The 12795-nt window shown below is 46.0% G+C and overlaps 1 long non-coding RNA gene across 1 annotated transcript; it reads right to left on the bottom strand.

Annotated features, from left to right (window-relative positions):
• Positions 1–4943: 4943 nt before the first annotated feature.
• LOC308470269 lies at positions 4944–12602 on the bottom strand. The gene is made up of 3 exons (XR_013982322.1): positions 11165–12602; positions 10572–10731; positions 4944–5163 (listed from the first exon to the last, which is right to left on the bottom strand). It is a non-coding gene; the product is annotated as an uncharacterized lncRNA (long non-coding RNA).
• Positions 12603–12795: the final 193 nt, after the last annotated feature.

Genomic DNA, 12795 nt, shown 5'->3' with positions numbered 1-12795 from the left:
AGCTCCAGAAGTCACTTAGAATTTCTTTCACATTTTGTGTAAATGGGAGCTGTCTAAGCAAAATATTTCAAATACATACATACATACATACATACATACATACATACCGTATTTTTCGCCCCATAGGACGCACCGGCCCATAGGACGCACCAAGTTTTTTGGGGGGGAAATAAAGAAAAAAATTTTTATTTCCCCCCCAGGCGCTTGTGGGGCCGGCAGCGGGGAGAAGCGCTCTTCTCCCCGCCGCCCGCCTGCAGACCAGGTCCGGGGACAGCGGGAAGACGCGCTGCGCCTCCCAGCTGTCCCCGGAGCTTGCGGGGCAGGCGGCGGGGACAAGCGCTCTTCTCCCCGCTGCCCGCTTGCAGACCAAGTCCAGGGACAGCTGGAAGACGCGCTGTGCCTCCCAGCTGTCCCCGGAGCTTGCGGGGCAGGTGGCGGGGAGAAGCGCTCTTCTCCCCGCTGCCCGCTTGCAGACCAAGTCCAGGGACAGCTGGAAGACGCGCTGTGCCTCCCAGCTGTCCCCGGAGCTTGCGGGGCAGGCGGCGGGGAGAAGCGCTCTTCTCCCCGCCGCCCGCCTGCAGACCAGGTCCGGGGACAGCGGGGAGACGTGCTGCGCCTCCCAGCTGTCCCCAGAGCTTGCGGGGCTGGCGGCGGGGAGAAGCACACGTCTCCCCACCGCCAGCCTCCAAACCACATGGGGAGACAGCGGGATGGCGGCGTTCCGCCTCCCCGCTGTCCCCCGACCTTGTGGGGCTGGCGCTGCGGCTCTCCTGAAGCCTGGAGAGCGAGAAGGGTCGGTGCGCACCGACCCCTCTCGCTTTCCAGGCTTCAGTGAAAGCCTGCATTCGCCCCATAGGACGCACACACATTTCCCCTTCATTTTTGGAGGGGAAAAAGTGCGTCCTATAGGGCGAAAAATACGGTACATATATATTTCAGGTAAGCACACATTTTTAAAAAGAACAAAAGAGAAAAAAAGAAGAAAAGAAAAAAGAAGAAGAAAAGTTGGAAGAATTTCTTCCAAATTTATTCTACAAATATCTCAATATGTTAATTAATTAATTAATTAATAAAATTTCATTGATTGACTTCCATCACTTACACTGCACTCCCTATATACATTTTAAGTTTTCTTTGATTTCTTTCCATTTTTTGATATAGTTGTCTTTAAATAAGTTCGTATTTTTATTTGTTATCCAAAGACCTAAATATTTCACTTGACCTTCTATTTTTAGCCCTGTTGTTTTCTCTAACTCTTCTCTGTCTTTCTCTCCCATATTCTTTGCCAATAGTTTCGACTTTTCTTTATTCAACTTAAAGCCCAAAACCTTGCCGAATTTCTTCATTTTTTTCTAGAGTTCTTTGAATACTTTCTAATGGTGCTTCCCTCGTTATAATCACATCATCTGCGAATCCTTTAACTTTATAGCACGGGTTTCCTACATTTGTCCCTCTAATTTCCTTGTCTTTTCTTAATGCTCCTAGAAGGGTTTCCAGCACCATAATGAATAACAGTGGCGACAGGGAGCATCCCTGTCTAACCCCTCTCTCAATATCAAATCCCTCTGTAATTTCATTATTTATCCTTAGCTTCGCTTTTTGTTTTTTGTAGATAGCGTTAATTCCATTCATTATTCTATTTCCTATTCTCAAACTTTCAAATGTCTCCGTCAGGAAACTCCATGAGATACAATCAAATGCCTTTTCGGCGTCTACCAATAACATTACTATTTTTTTCCTCAGGTTCATTTTAGCATATTCCATTAAGTCAATAATTATCCTAGTGTTATCTTTTATTTGTCTTTCTGGTAGAAAACCAGCCTGGTCTTTCCTTATAATTCTTTTTAAAATGATTTTCATCTTATTTGCTAAGACCCCAGTAAAAAATTTATAGTCTATATTCAACAGAGAAATCTGTCTATAATTTTTAATCAACTTCGGGTCTGCCCCTTGTTTTGGAAGGAGATTTATCAAAGCTTCTTGCCAGGATTCTGGAATTTCTCCTTTGTCTATTATTTCATCCATAATCAATTTAAGTTTGGGGGCCACTATATCGGAGCTGTTGTTGATTTACTCTCCCTGCAAGTATTACACTCCATAAAGGATTTACATGGCTTTAACTTCATATCTGAGCACAATCCTGGCCTTTTACTTAATGTCTGAAAGCTGGCATGTCCTAAACACCTATGGAACAAATGTGTGCATTCATCATATGGAGGCTTTCCCCCCATTTTACATTGTCATCTCTACTTTTAAATTTTCTTTGTTGTAAGATTCCAAACAATTTCCGCTTATAAGATACAATGAATTTTCTAGCTTTCCTGCTATGCAAACCTTTCCATTTCACATCTCTCTTCAACAAATGTAACTTCAAAATTCAAAGAAGTTTTGAAATGGACATTAAATTATGTTCAAGTTGAGGAATAAACAGAACATTAGTTACAATTGTTCCTATACACTTTACACACGTCTAAAAAGGCAAACAGTGAAAACAAAACAACTTGTATACTCACCTGCATAGGCCAAGGTGGTCAAAGGCCACAGCCCAAGCAAAAAGGCGTTACTTCTGCAGAGATGCCATCCAGCAGACCCATCAGCAAATATAATTCCATAAATTCATGGAGCCAATAGGAAAAGATACTTTCCGCCAGATACTTCATGCCAAGCGAGGCCGAGCCTTTTACTCTAGACACATCTGCCAAGGTTCAGGTGTGAACAGCCTATGAAAATTCCAGTCTTCAGTATCTCAGGTGGGCAGCTGGAGAAACTTCTTCCCACCTGTTCTGTATAAGGTTATGTGTGATGACAACAGATCCAGTAAAATAAAGGTTCTCTTAGGGGACCCATGGTGTTTATTAACCTGGAAAGAAGAGATAATAAGGTATGGTGAGATAACAATGGCTCTCAGGCTGGACTGACATGAAATTGGGCTCATTTAGACTGCCCTTGCATCAAACAAGTGAGAAGCCTGGTTTGTATGGCACAGTAAGCCACATTATGGATTACTGGAACCATGCCAGTGTGTAGGCTCCCCTGGAGGAACCTGCAGCCACTTTGCCCCTCCCTGGTCCTTTTTGGGTGGTGCTGTGTTCTAAACCTCTTGGGCTTGCCAATCAGAAGGTTGGCGGTTTGAATCCCTGCAACAGGGTGAGCTCCCGTTGCTCGGTCCCTGCTCCTGCCAACCTAGCAGTTCAAAAGCACGCCAGTGCAAGTAGATAAATAGGTACTGCTGTGGCGGGAAGGTAAACAGAATTTCCATGCGCTCTGGCACTTGTCACGGTGTCCCGTTGTGCCAGAAGCGGTTTAGCCATGCTGGCTACATGTTTGTCTATGGACAAACACTGGCTCCTTCGGCCTGAAAGCGAGATGAACCCCATAGTTGCCTTTGACTGGACTTAACCGTCCAGGGGTCTTTTACCTTTACCTTTTACTTGCCTTGTTGTGCTGAGTTGCCTGAAGCAGGACTCAAGGTTAACCTCTCTTTTCACTAATCATGTAGCCTAGGGTCACATTTGGTCAAGGCATCAGAAGTGCAAACAATTTCCAGAGGAAGTAATTCATTCTTTATTGCCAAAGGTCACACACAAGTTAGGGAAATTGCACCCTTTCATCATATTCACCTGATGACTCAGTTGCTGCAGCAGAAAGGCCACACCCCGACTTCAGCTTATGTATCTGTGCAAGCAGACACATTCTGCCTGCATGTAACCTGCAGGAGGTGTGGACGTCTGTGGCTCTCTACCAGCCTTCCCTGTCTCGCCCTCCCCCTGCACTTATTCTCCACTCTGCCATCCTACAGCCTCTGCTGCATCTGACTCATCTCCCAGCTGCAACAGGTTCCCTCAGAAGACTGATCCCTTCCTTCTTCCAAGTCCATTATTTCCAACCCTGCTTTTCCTGGTGTCCATTCATCAGTATCCAGCCAGTCCCAGACACATATGCACCATACATTTAAAGCCGTATCATGCCACTTTAAACCATCACATTTATTATTATTATTATTATTATTATTACTACTACTACTACTATTTATATTTTATATTTATATACTGCCCTATACCTGGAGGTTTCTGGGCAGTTCACGGAACAAAATCAAAATACAAAACCACAAAATATATAATCAAAATAAAAACAACAACCCAATAACAGACCCTCCCCTCCCAACCCCAACCCCCAAACCCACCATATTTTAAAAGGGCATAGGATGTAAACTGGATCAACCAAAGGCCTGGTTAAAAAGGAACGTTTTTGCCTGGTGACTAAAGGTGTATAATGAAAGTGCCAGCCGAACTTCCCTGGTGGTACACCTGCAAACGGGTATTGAAAGAGAAATTTGTTTAGGAATGTTTGAGAGACCTCACAATTGGGGAAATGAGACAACTTATTTTGACCGTGGAACTATCACTGTGTGGAGTGCAACAAAGGCAATGGAAGGCTACCACAAAATAAAAGACAAGATGAATAATGCATGCTTACATCAAATAAATGCAACTCTTTGCAGTAAGTTCTGAAAGATGCTCCTCAGGTAAAACTCTTCCCTAGGGTCTTTGGGGTATGTTACACTATAGAGGCTGGAATGCACATATCCCTACAAAGGGATAATTTGTTTTCTTTACAGCGTGGTCCTATCAAATCCTACTCAAGGTACAAACTGGATAGGATTTAAGAGCAACATTAAAAGTTTTCTGTTGTGATACAGAAATGTTAGTTGGCAGGTACAAAAGCGAAGATATGTGATCCAGAAGAATAGGGAATTGGGAACACAGGCACAACCTAGCGAAACAATTTAACTGCACCAAAAGTGACAAGTGCTTGTAGAACAGGATGCTCACGAGGCTGCCGTAGTACAATAGCAAGAGCATTCAGCATAATCTCATGCCTTCCTTTGTTATCACGAGATGGAGTGAAAAATGCTCTTTTGGTCCCAGATATTTTCTCAGTTAAGGCCAGCAGATGATGAGTATCAGCTCTGGGTGATGTAGATAGTTTCACAAGAGTTTGCTCATTTATAAAAATATTTATATACCACTATTCAGAAAAAAAGGGACGCAGGTGGCACTGTGGGTTAAACCACAGAGCCTAGGGCTTGCTGATCAGAAGGTCGGCGGTTCAAATCCCTGCGACGGGGTGAGCTCCCGTTGCTCAGTCCCAGCTCCTGCCCACCTAGCAGTTTGAAAGCACATCAAAGTACAAGTAGATAAATAGGTACTGCTCCTGCGGGAAGGTAAATGGTGTTTCCGTGCGCAGCTCTGGTTTGCCAGAAGCGGCTTAGTCATGCTGGCCACATGACCTGGAAGCTGTACGCAGGCTCCCTCGGCCAATAAAGCGAGATGAGCACCACAACCCCAGAGTCGGTCACGACTGGACTTAATGGTTAGGGGTCCCTTTACCTTTACCTAATCAGAAAAAACCCCTCAAAGCAGTTTAATAGTACATAAAACTATTAAAAATAAATAAATCAGCAATCAGGTAAGCATTGTGGAAAGATGTGTTCATAATTGCCTGCATGGGCCTAACAGAAAAGATTTCAGCAGGCGTTGTACAGAAGGGCAATGTTGAATCTGTTGAGATTTTGAGTTTTCCTGCAGCTTTTGGAAAAACAATTAGTGGGTTGGCAACAAGCCAAGTTAAACATGTAGAAAGTCTGCTTGGAGATAAGGAAGCCGAGCAACAGGCGGTGATTGGCTAAGTTCTTCCTTATAAGCAGGATGACAAAACAGTTTTCTTGTTGGAGTATTGAAGTTTTGGAAAGAAGTTTGAATCTAGTCTGTGTAGATAGTAACTTGTACAAAGCTGTGCTTTACTCTGCTGTGTTATAATTAAGCTAACTAAAAATAAAGTTATTAGTCAGCAAGTTCTGTTCCTATTCATTGTCCTGGAAGTCACTGATTTGGCAGCTGGTAGCAAGGCAGCTGGCTGAGATCCATCAACAGAATCTCTACAGACAGAGTTGCGGTTAGAAAATTCTAGTACAGTGGTACCTCTGGTTACATACTTAATTCGTTCCAGAGCTCCATTCTTAACCTGAAAACGTTCTTAACCTGAGGTACCACTTTAGCTAATGGGGCCTCCCTCTGCCGCCGCCACGCAATTTCTGTTCTCATCCTGAGGTAAAGCTCTTAAGCAGAGGCACTACTTCCGGGTTAGTGGAGTCTGTAACCTGAAGTCTTTGTAACCTGAGGTGTTTGTAACCCGAGGTACCACTGTACATAGCCTGTCAGGGCAGGGTGCAATATGAGCTCAGATTTTTATAGACACTGTTCCTGGGTTCTTTCTCTCAAATACCTACTAATCCTGGAGTAGATTTATCACAAAGTGTTCCTGAAAGCAGTTGGATGGGGAAGAAGTAAAATGTTGCACCACTGTGGTACACACAATATGTATGTGCATCTACACACACACACACACACACACACACACCCTTTATGGTCAGTGGCCTAGCACCAACCAGCAAGGTCCAGTGCCCAGAAATACACATCTTGGCAGCTGAATGTTGACTATACAACACAATCTGGGTTGTGAGTTGAGGACCCGCCATCCACACAGGAGTAGAATACGACACAAAGACACATTATTTTAGGTTAATGGGCAAAATTAGGCCACAACTTTTATTGGTTACAGCATGTGAGTAGTATTGGCTTATGCATTGGATGAGACAGCAATACAAGACTCCACCCCGCACAGCCGGGAGTCATATCAGGGTTAACAACCAATGGGAGGAGCTTGTTGATGCAAATACAACTGGAAGCTCCCCCATGACGTCACCGGGGGTCTTGCCGTGGCCCTAGGCACCAGCAGGGCATCGGACAGGATCCATGACCGCTGGATTCCTTTAACCGAATACCCAAAAGAGGAGGGGTAGATGATGGCCCATACCCAATCCTCCAACACAGCACACATATTCCAACCGCCAATACCAGAAAGTTGTGACGAATTGCTACGAGGTAGGCGAAAAAACCAAGAGGCTGGTGCCAGTTTGCCAAATGGATAAAAAGAGTCCTACCAGGCCCCTTGGGCAACCAAGGCTACCAACTGAAGTCCATAGCAAGGTCAATATGCAAAAAGAAGCTGACCTAAGAGGGAGGAAGGGTGGGAGATCCGAAGAAAGCAGGAACAGAGTGGGAGCTGAGCCCTGCCGCGGCTGTTTAAATACATATAGGCCCGCCCACCAGGCGGCCCTATTGCAGAAGCAAACGTGAGCAGGGAGCTGAGTACCCCTCGCTGCTCCTGCTCACAACCCCTCCCCTCTGGGAGTAGGAGAGGCCTTGCGAGGTATATTTAGCGTGGAAAATAGCCAGGAGACTGAGAGGAGGTATTATAACCATTTTCAAATATCTTAAGGGCTGTCCCATGGAAGAGGGAGCATGCTTGTTTTCTCCTGCTCTGGAGGGTAGGACTCGAACCAATGGCTTCAAGTTACAAGAAAGGAGATTCCGACTAAGCATTCAGAAAGCTGAGATTCCTGCATTGCAGGGGGTTGCGCTAGATGACCCTGAGTCCCTTCCAACTCTATGATTCTATTATTCTAAATTCTAATTGGAATACATTTCCCTTCTTTTATCTGCATTTTTAACTAGAGGTGCCCACAAGGTAGAAATACCGTATTTTTCGCTCTATAGGACGCACTTTTTCCCCTTCAAAAATGAAGGGGAAATGTGTGTGCGTCCTATGGAGCGAAGACGCCATAGCCCCGCGACCCTCTCCCGGCTGGAGAGGTGACGCGCGGCTATGGCAGGAGCCTTTATAACCGCGCGTCACCTCCCCAGCCGGGAGAGCACGCGCAGGGCTAAAGAACCTGAAGCACCACTTTAGCTAATGGGGCCTCCCGCTGCCGCCGCGCCGCCAGAGCACGATTTCTGTTCTTGTCCTGAAGCAAAGTTCTTAACCCAAGGTAATATTTCTGGGTTAGCGGAGTCTGTAACCTGAAGCATATGTAACCCGAGGTACCACTGTAGTTATTTTTCTCTTTGTCTGGTGTCTCAGTGTCTGGGCAGAACAATGGGGGTGGAACAATTCCTAATGGAACAATTTTTTATTTAGAGATAGGGCAAAGTCTCTTTTCTCTCTACTGGAGAAACTGTAAACCAGTTTTTCCACATTGTCCCAGCCTCTTCACTCCCAACTTGGCTGTCTCAAATTCAGTCCTGGGCTGTCCGCATGGCAGGATGAAGTGGAAATCAAGAAGAACTTCTGAACAGGCCACGCAACTTCAGACAGCAGATGTCTGACATTTTAAATTATCAATTTGCAACAAAACAAAACCCTCTGTGCAAGTAGAAAACCAGGAGATCAAGGAGAGGAGAGGACTGAGCTCTAAAGCCTTTCTCCAACGGCATGCAATTTCTCCCCTGACTCAACAAGATTTTCAGATGTGGGAGCCTTCAAAAAGAGCACCCCTACTTATAATTTAAAGCGGTGCAGTCCATCTGTTCTGCAGGGGTGTATAGATCAGGCCACAGTGCAAGGGGATGCAGAACAGTGGGGGAAGCTAGGAAAGAATCTGCTCCATAGAACTAGGGAGGGCAGAACTGCATCGCTCAGTGGCAGAGCAGCAAATCTCAAGTTCAGTCTCTCAATGTTTCAGGCAACTCCCCTTTTTGAAATTGTGAGCAGTCACTGTCAATCCGTGTGTAGGGAATACTGAGCAAGATCAGGCCAATGGGAACAGAGCCGTTTTGCAGAAGCTCTTGGTAGTCATTTTTGAGTCTCTCCTATCCCTTGACAGGGCCAGGCCAAAGCCTTTTGGCACCTGAGGCAGACCCCCCAAAATGGCATCCCATCTCCCCGCCAGTATCAGGGAAGAAAGACTAACATTGGATCTGCTGCCTCTGTGGATCCTGCTGCCTGAGGCAGTCACCTGATCTGATGGGAGGGCTGGCCCCGTCCTTTGAGTCGTGGTTCGCCATGTATAAGGTGCCTTCCCTTCTTCCAGTAACAAAACCCGCCCTGAAGGGAGTAGGCAGGGAGTGCACTGACGGTTGGAAGGCAACGCCTGGAGGGAAGGAGGAGAAATGCAGCTGGAGCAAACAAGATATGCAGGCTTGGCTGATAAGCGAAAGGAGTGCACTGGCAAAATGCTTTAGCAACACCCAAAGAGGCAATAAGGCAAATCGAGGAATATGATATGAGGTGGGGTGGTCGGGAGGTGCTGCAGGGGTATAAATATTGCTTGCTTATGTGTATTAGGGGCCACCAGCCTTTGGAAGCAATTCCGCTGGTTGCCTCTGCGCAGATCACAATAAACTCTTTTCTCCGAAGGAACTGAATCCCTGGTGCTTCTTGTCTCCTCTACGGGCAAATGGATCCCAAGTAATTAAGGCTTCAGATTCCCATCTTGAACTGCTGTATTTTTCATCCACACCAAACACTGCCCTTGGTGGCACTAGGCAGGTGCATATTGTATTATTACACGTCTGCTGAAAACTCCAGTAAGCCCGATTCCAGCCACATAATTTAATTACACTTAGAATCATTGAACTGTAAAGTTGGGATCATCAAGTCCAACCCCCTGTAATTCAGGAATATATGAGGATTGAACCCTATGGGGATTGAACCTGCGACCTTGACTTGTTTTAAAATGTTTAAATTTTACCTTGCTTGCAATAATGATTCCCTACACACTTGCTTTTATTGGTTTGGTATTATAGTCGCGTTTCTAAGTAGCAAAACATGTGCCCTGCTTGAATAATTTTGTTCAACAAGCGGCTTCTTCGTTTTCCAAATAAAAGAAGTACCGGTAAAACCACATATGGAGTTTATATTGGTGTGTGTGTGTGTGTGTGTGTGTGTCCTTGAGCAGTCCCAACAATTTAAAACGTGGGTGGGCAGATTCAGATCCACGCAATTCTGAACAGATCAAGAAACAATAATCATAATGAACAGTGGAGCTCTTTCCTCTGCCCCCATCTAAATAAAATTATCTCAAGCTTAGCTTCGGCTGAAATGTGCCGCATGAACCTCAGAGAGTTGCCGTCCCGTGGCATAAAAGACGACCGTGCGAAACAGTCCCAAGGGTGGCAGAAATATTTATTTATTTCTTTTGAGATATAGATACAATACACAAGATACACAAAGAGAGACTCCTCTTCGCGCGGCTCCTCGCAGCTTTGTACTTATGATATGGGAATGTGAGGTATGGGCAGAAATCCGAAGGAAAGGAAGGGAACCAAATTCTTTCTCGGCTGCGTCAGCCATTCGCGATGGCAGGCGGCCAGGCAGAAGTTTCCCTTGCTAGCTTTCCTCCCGCCTGAACCACCCTTACCCAACGCTATATGATTTGAGAATAGCAACGTACATATATCACCATCCGCAGGTGGTTGCGCACGAAGCAAGAAACTCGCACATATTTCGTGCGCCCTTTTGGCTTCGCTTTAAAAGACACGGAGCTCCAAGCCTGGAGACGGCCGCCTCCCCGACTGTTGCGCAAGACGAATCGGCAGAAGCAGCGGGACGCTTTTCCCGCCACCCGCCTGCCCTGTTTCTCCTGCCCCCTCCCCTTAAAAAACCAATTATTGTACCTTAACGGTACAACACCCCCCCCAACACCAAAAAATCGAAATACATGCACTTACCCTCATTGCAAGCTCATTACCAAAACTCAAGGCGCCCAAAATGGCTGCACTATTGAAAGCGGAACGGACCGTTTCCGTTTCGAGCACTACGTGGCGCTTGTTTCGCTTTGCTTTTTAGGCAACCATCCAGCCTTCTTCACAATAGCAATTTGTGCGGCGCCTGTTTAAGAAAGTGTGCCATTGCACATGTGTAGAGTGCCGTATCGCCCCCCCCACTCCAAATAAGTGAATGAATGAATACGTTTCTTGGGGCGGGGTTGGGGGGAAGGATTTGTTCCATCATTATTGTTTATTATTTTCATTAATCATCTTTATACAGTATAAGTAACTGAATGACTCCTCACCCCCACCCCGCTTCAAAAAAACGTGACCGAGAGAATGTCATTTGTTAGCCTCCATATAGCTTAGTTGGTTAAAGTGTGGGGCTGATAACACAAAGGTTGTAGGTTTCATCTTTGCAGGGGGTTGGACTAGATGACCCCAGGGTTCCTCCCAACTCCACAATTCTATGATAAATAAAATATAATAAAATATAATAAAATTTGCTGCCCCCCCCCGCCGTTTCCTTTACACCCAGGTGCTTAGATGCTCACCAAGCCGGCAAATGATTTCAGACAGCTAACAAAGTGGATTGTTGCCAGTGAACCTGACCAACCTGACCATTCACACATCTGATTCCGCTTCGGTTTCACACTGGGAGCGATTTGCAACAGCACATTGCTGACACCTAGCGGCTGAGGGCGTGAAACTGAAGCCAAAGAACCGACAACAGATATTAATGCAGCTGGACATAGGCGCCTACCGAGAGGGGCGTGACTCACCCAGCTCGGCTCTTCCCAGCGCCACCCCCTGCTGCATAAGTTACGGTCCCTCAGGGCCCCTGTCACCATGCGATGGAGGTGCCCCATGGTCAGTCTGGCAGCAAGAGATGGGGGTCAGGCGGCCCCCCAAGGACAGCAGAGGAACCTGCTGAGTACTGTAGTCAGAAACTCCCAGCTCAGGGTATTGGCCCTTCAGTTTTCTGCTGCTTCTGGGGGTGCTTTCAGTGCTGTTACAACGTTTATACTTTCTTTAGTTCATAAAATGTATAAACCACTTGATTGTAAAACAAAAACAAAAACCACCACCCTCAAAGCATTTACAAAAAAAGGGTTCTTTTTGCCAAGCCCACCCAGATATGTAAAGCTGACATGTATTTTAATCCGTGATTTCACTTTATAATGTATACAGTGGTACCTCGGGTTACATACGCTTCAGGTTACAGACTCCACTAACCCAGAAATAGTACCCCGGGTTAAGAACTTTGCTTCAGGATGAGAACAGAAATCGTGCAGTGGCGGCGCGGTGGCAGCGGGAGGCCCCATTAGCTAAAGTGGTGTTTCAGGTTAAGAACAGTTTCAGGTTAAGAACGGACCTCCGGAATGAATTAAGTACATAACCAGAGGTACCACCGTGTATTGAAACTGCAGATTTCATTTGTATTTATGTCATTCTTTTAGTTTAAACTTGTTTGAAACTCTTATTTTATGTAAACCGCATAAAGGGTTTTTTTGATTACAGGTATCCAGATTCTGTCAAATTAAAATAAATATTTTAATACCTAAATCTATCTATGACATTTTCTGCCAATACTGCATTTGTTATTTAGTACAGTAATTACCTTTATATCCCACCAGTGGTGTGCAGTCAGTGGGCGAGGGGGACTAGGCTAGTCGCCTAAATTCCCCCCTGGTGCCTCCTTCTCAAAGCCTAGGAAGCTTCTGCCTGGTTCAGGAAATGAGGCGTGATGTTTACAGGCAGAATGTCACACACGTGACATTGCCACCGCCCCACCACCACACTTGCAAGCTGGCACCTATGGCCCTAACTGTTCCCCTATTAAAAATTCACCACAAGTCACTGTATCCCACCTTTCGTCCAAGGAACTCAGCCTGGCACTGCAAAAATGAGGAAGGGGTTAAGTCTGGCACCCCCAAACTTGGCCCTCCAGATGTTTTTGGACTACAACTCCCATCATCCCTAGTTAACAGCACCAGTGGTGCGATGGACTGTTTTCCTGGCTGCCTACCACTACCGGCTCATCCATCGCCCGGGGAAATCGATGGGCCATGCCGACGCCCTCAGCCGTTGCCCTCTTCCAGCATTTGTGGAAGACCCGGCTCCAGCTTCATCGCTCCTTCTGATTGAGGATCTTCCGGCAGCGCCTGTATCGGCTGCCACGGTG

This window comes from Podarcis pityusensis, assembly GCF_964106645.2.
Source record: "Podarcis pityusensis genome assembly, chromosome: 2".
NCBI classification, from domain to species: Eukaryota; Metazoa; Chordata; class Lepidosauria; order Squamata; family Lacertidae; genus Podarcis; species Podarcis pityusensis.
Note: the sequence above shows the minus strand (reverse complement) of the source record. Positions and strands in the feature narration are given on the sequence as shown.